Source organism: Lutjanus erythropterus, chromosome 15 (assembly GCF_056507025.1).
Source record: "Lutjanus erythropterus isolate fLutEry1 chromosome 15, fLutEry1.hap2, whole genome shotgun sequence".
Classification (NCBI taxonomy): domain Eukaryota; kingdom Metazoa; phylum Chordata; class Actinopteri; order Lutjaniformes; family Lutjanidae; genus Lutjanus; species Lutjanus erythropterus.
Window position 1 is genome coordinate 8169980 of NC_139331.1, and position 6000 is coordinate 8175979.

Sequence of the window (6000 nt, forward strand, 5' to 3'; positions counted from 1 at the left end):
CTGTCCGGTCCTTGAGGGCGTACATCACCCGTTCAAGCCCAGTTAGGCAGACGGACCAACTTTTTGTCTGCTGTGGGGGAGCTAGGCTAGGCCAAGCTCTATCCAAGCAGCGCTTGGCCCACTGGGTTGTCCAGGCCGTAGCTCTGGCCTATGACAATGCTGGAGTCCTTCCACCTAGTGGGGTGGTAGCCCACTCCACCAGGGGGATGGCTGCCTGTTGGGCACTCTTCAGGGGGGGCACCCTTGGAGGACATTTGTGTGGCGGCCGGTTGGGCCTCCTCTGGTACCTTTGCCAGATACTATAGGCTAAATGTAGCTTCATCAGTGGCCTCTGCAGTTCTGCAAGTAGGCCAGTGAGCTGTGTGGTCCCTGTTATGCTGGCTTCAGGGTTGATGTTCACCTGGTGGTTGTGTTTAGTGTCCGTGATTTTTCTATTATGGGGACCTTTTCCTTTTTCAGTGGTACAAAGTGCTCTCTTCTACAGCAGGTGGCCTTCATAGGCCTTGACTGTTTTTCCATTAAAATATGTTTGAATCTGTGAACTGGTTGTCTTGGGTGTTTTTTGGCCTCACTACACCTCCTGCCTGACCTTAGTTGACTGAATATGAAATAGAACGGATGGTTACGGATGTAACCGTGGTTCTATGAATGAAGGTCAACACGCCAGCTTGCAACGTCATTCAGAAGGCTAGTTCGGCCTCAGTCGGAAAAAGAGACTGGGTAGGTGATCGTGCACCTGTATTAATAGGCTCTGAATGCGCCCAGGGGCGGAGGTGTTAATTTGCTATACTGTCTCCTGAAACAGCTCACCCTCGGAGAGAGTGACCCATACGGTGCAGGAAACGACCAATCACAGCATCTTTCTCCTGACTTACTCTGATTTCCACTTGGGAAAAAGACTTCCCAGCAGACAGTGGCGTGGGGACTTGCACTAGGCAGATGGCACTCTGGTTTACTACAGTGGTGTCACGAAAGGCATTCTCTCTCTGGAACACTGCGCTCTCCACGGCAGCCCTGATTACATCTTGCTTAACCTCTGCTGTGCACTGGGCCACGTACTGGTTGATGTCGAGGGGTAACCTGGACAGACCATCCGCATCTGCATTTTTTTTACCAGGTCGGGACCTGATTGTGAAGTTGAAGTCAGCTAATTCACCCACCAAACAATGGCCTGTTGCATTCAGTTTTGCTGTTGTCTGTGTAAACAACAAAATGTGGGGCATAATAAAGGTAATCTCAGAAGCGTTCACAAATTGCCCACTTTAAGGCCAAGAATTCCAGCTTTCCAGAATGCATATGGTAGTTTTTCTCAGGAGGTGTTAACGTCCGTGACCCATATGCAATCACCTTCATCTTGCCTTCTGTTTGCTGGTATAACACAGCTCCCAGGCCCCCTTGTGAGGCATCTCAGTGGAGTATGAATGGCTTGGCGTCCAAATGATAGGTGTGGTGGGTGGTGGTCTGCCCCTGTGGTTTGTATTAACCCTTTTCCCCTTTGTTTTTGATACAGGTGGTGGAGCTCTGTCTGGAGGCAGGGTCAGCAGCTGATGTAGTGGTTTTGCCACTTTAGAGAAGTCTGGGATATAGGCCCTGTAGTAGGAGAGGAAACCAAGGACTGCTCAACTCCCCTACTGTGGCTGGTGGTTTGTCTTTAAGAGCTTGAACAGGAGCTATCTCGGCTGGATCCATGGTATACTTCTCTTCTGATACCATCTGGCCGAGAAAACGCACTTTCTGCTTGAGAATATCGCATTTCTGTGGACTGAGTTTGACACCATGTTTCTGGTATCTCTGCAGGACAGCACGGACGTGATCCACGTGAGTATCGAATGAGGGTGAGTGGACTAGATTGTCATCTTGGTATGGCTGTCAGATGACATCACGAAGGCCCCTCAGACAGTCCTCCATACTCCTTTGGAACTCTGCAGGGGCTGAGCTGAGGCCAAAGGGTATGCAGTTCCACTGATACAAGCCCCAAGGTGTTATAAAGACTGTTAGGGGGCAACTCTGTGGGTCCAGGAACTCCTGGTGATATGCTTTGCCCTGGTTAAGGACTGAAAACCAGGAGCTGCCATGCAGGGAGTCGAGCATGTCCTGGATCCTGGGAATCGGGTGCCGGTCTGGTACAGACTTCCTGTTGAGTTCCCTGTAATCACAGCACAGCCGTAATTCACCTGACTTTTTCCGGACACAGACGATTGGGGAGGAGTAGGGTGACCTTGACTCTGAGATCCACCCCCGGTTCAGGGGATCTTGGAGGTACTCCTTTACCACTTGGTGCAGGGGTTTTGGCACTGATATGTAGGTTTTTCGAAGAGGTGTGGTGTCATGGAGTGTGATGCCCATGCTTAAGCTGGGAATGCATCCCACGTCCTTGTCATCATAAGCAAAAGCATGACATTCCTCTCTTAACAGCTGTCTTACAACCTGCTGCTGGTCCTCACCGAGATGATCTAATTTAACAGGAGAATCCCACTGAGATGGCTTGTGGCTGTGCTGTGGGTGGGTACTTACTTCATTCAGCTGAATAAGATGCTGCACAGTGTTTTGTTCAGCTGTCTCTGACTCTGGTACCTTGTCAGGAGACTCCATTGTGAGGGGATACACTGGTGTTATTTCTTCCAGGTGTCCCAGAATAGTGCGAGGTGTCAAGGTGACGTTGAGCTTGGTGGTGTTGGCGACTGGGACTGGGATGTACATGGATCTTCCCTCTGTGACTGTGACCAATCCCTCTTGGATGACAAGACCCTCAGCTGTGATGGAACGCTGGGAACAAACAACAGGCTCTCTCCTGCAAACTGGGCTCCATCACGTGCACGAACAAATGTGGTGGTTATCTGTTCAGCAGCCAGACGTATTCCCCTCTTGCCTGTCTGCACTGTCCCCACACTGTGGTTTGGCTCTGGTGTCTGTAGTATCTTTAACAGTGATTTAGCTGTTTTCACAGACACTGAGAAGATTCTGCTGATTTTCTGAATGTTGTGTGTTTTAGGCTGCTGCTTGCCCCATTTGCCCACTACTTCTTCAATCACATTGTATCCAATGATGGGTTGTTCTGCAACGTTGGGGTCACTGGATACTAACATGGGGACTAAAAGTGTCTTTTCAGGGCATGGGTCACAGTCCAGATAAAACTCTGTTTCAACCCACCCATCATATGGGATTGCACTCCCATTTGCAGCTAATGCTACCAGTGGTTCTGCCCTCAAAAGCTCAGAAAGGGGCCTGACAGTGCTGTGTGGGAGATATTGTTTCCGCCAGTCATTGTTGATGAGACTTGCCTGAGCTCCAGTGTCCCATAGAGCCTCAACTGGTATGTTGTCTAAGTGGCACTGGACCAGACATCTTCTCCCAGTGAGACTGATGAGCTTGGTCTGGCGTTGTGAGTGCACATAACCACTAGGTGAGCCACTGCTAGGCTCGCTGCTGTTTGGCTGTGGGATGTCAGGGAGAGTGTCTGTGTGGTCACTTGGGGGTTCTAGTGGAAGTGAGATGTTTTGCAGGGAACCACTACTTACTTGGGACCTGGAGAGTGGTTGGGCTACTGTGGGTCCCGGCTCAGCAGCCCCCTCTGGTTTCCCTGCAAAAACCTGTTCTGCCTGCAGCCACGGGAGAGGTGGCCTTCCTGCCCACAGCGATAACACTGTCTGCATGTATCAACAACCTCAGCCTCTCTGCATGCATGACATCCTTTCACCCATCTTGCAGCTGGTGATGGCCGGGCAGCTGTACTTGGCCTTGACTTTGTTGCCTCGAATGTCTCATTAAACATTTTCTTCACCTCAAGAACATCAGCCTTGAGGCCCTCGATCAACTTTACAGTCTCTGGATCTGGCCCTTTACTCTGTTCTTGTTTTTTATTTGTGGTGGCTCCCAGACCCCCCTGTCATCTGCATTTCATCATTTGTGTCTGTTCCACTATTCAGAGGTAACTGAGTGTCGTTGGGTGACTGCCCTTTGTGTATCTCATTTACCCTCAGTGGTTTGACTGTCGTGTTTCTCCGAAGCTTGTTTTGCCGCTCTAGCTCAAGACTGGAAGCCTCATTTATCTTTTCTATCAGAACTTCATCTGTAACTTCAGATGTCTCATGATGTCACATTCAAGATGGCGGCGCACAGCAGTGCAGCGGCTTCTCGAGCTCCCGGGGCCAAGCCTTACTTTAAAAACCTCTGAGGCCGTCTTTGGCACTAGTTTAGTGCAAAACTCGCAGGTGAAGTACAGCACAACCGAACTGTTAGCCATCAGAGGAAGTTCGGCAATCACAATCTCACCAAAGCTGAAATCCGTACTCGGAAGGCAACGGCTCCTGAGGTCAACGGAGTGGCGCAGCTGGGTACGTGGAGACGTGGGCAAAAGGAGACGATGTGCCCGTAAACAAAAGAGAGGAAAGCGGGCGGGCGTGCTAGCCCGGCTAAAGGCTAACAGACCGCCGATTCCAACTCTCTTTCTGGCCAACGTCCGCTCTCTGGACAACAAGGTGGACCTGTTACGTCTGAGGCTGAGTGCTTCTACGGAGATGAGGAACTGTGCTGTTCTTTGCCTCACGGAAACCTGGCTTAACAACAACATGCCGGACTCAGCCTACCAGATCGACGGACTACAGTTCTTCCGAGCGGACCGCGACTACCGTTCGGGCAAAACACGGGGAGGAGGACTCTGTATCTACGTCAACGAGTGCTGGAGCACGAACTGCGGACTGGTAAAAAGCCACTGCTCCGAGGCGATTGAACTGATGACTGTGAGATGTCGGCCGTACTATCTGCCACGGGAGTTTACCGCGGTGTTCGTCACCATTGTTTACATCCCGCCGGGTGCTAATGCTAATGCTAACGAAGCACTACAGGAGCTACACGACACCATCAGCTCGCTGCAGACGAGGCACCCGGAGGCGTTTTACGTGATTGCAGGGGACTTCAATCATGTGAAACTGACAGACACTCTGCCCTGTTTCTACCAGCACGTCACCATCCCCACACCTGGAAACAACAGTCCAGCGTGTACAGCAACATCCGCGGTGCATACAGAGCCCTTCCTCGCCCCCACCTTGGCCTCTCCGACCACATCTCCATCCTGCTGGCGCCAACATACCGCCCCCTGTTGAGATGGTCCAGGCCAACCAAGAAGACAGTCACTGTGTGGCCCAGGGACTCAGCCTCTGTGCTCCAAGACTGTTTTCAGTGCACAGACTGGCAGATCTTCAGGGACGCAGCCACGTGTGAGGGAGAGCTGGACCTGGAGGAATACACCTCCTCCGTCCTTGGATTCATCTCTAAGTGCACTGATGATGTCACCACCACCAAGACACTAACCTGCTATCCGAACCAGAAACCCTGGCTGAATGCTGAGGTCAGAGCTCTGCTGAAAGCCAGGGACGCTGCGTTCAGGGCAGGTGAGGCACCAGCGCTCAGAGAGGCGAGGAAAGAACTGACTGCAGGCATTGCAAGGGCCAAAGCCACATACGCACCACAAACGACCCCAGGCGCATGTGGCAGGGCATCAAGTGCATCACGGATTACAACACCAAGGACGCACAGTGCCCCAGGGACCCCTCCTTGCCAGACACACTCAACAGGTTCTACGCCCGCTTCGAGGATCCTGAACCCCCCCCCCCCCCAGCACCAGACTTATACCACCACCCGGTGACACACCCCTCAGTGTGACCACTGCAGACATGAGGAAGACCCTTCAGGGAATCAATCCCCGCAAAGCTGCAGGCCCTGACAACATCTCAGGGCGGGTACTGAGAGACTGTGCACACCAGCTGTCCGAGGTGTTGGCGGACATCTTCAACACCTCACTGTCACTGGCATCCGTCCCCACCTGCCTAAAGACCACCACAATTGTCCCTGTCCCCAAGTGCCCCACAGTGACAGGCCTAAACGACTACCGGCCCATAGCTCTCACCCCGGTCGTCATGAAGTGCTTCGAGAGGCTGGTCATGCCCCACATCAAGAACGCCATCAACGTCACTGTGGACCCCCATCAGTACGCATACCGGA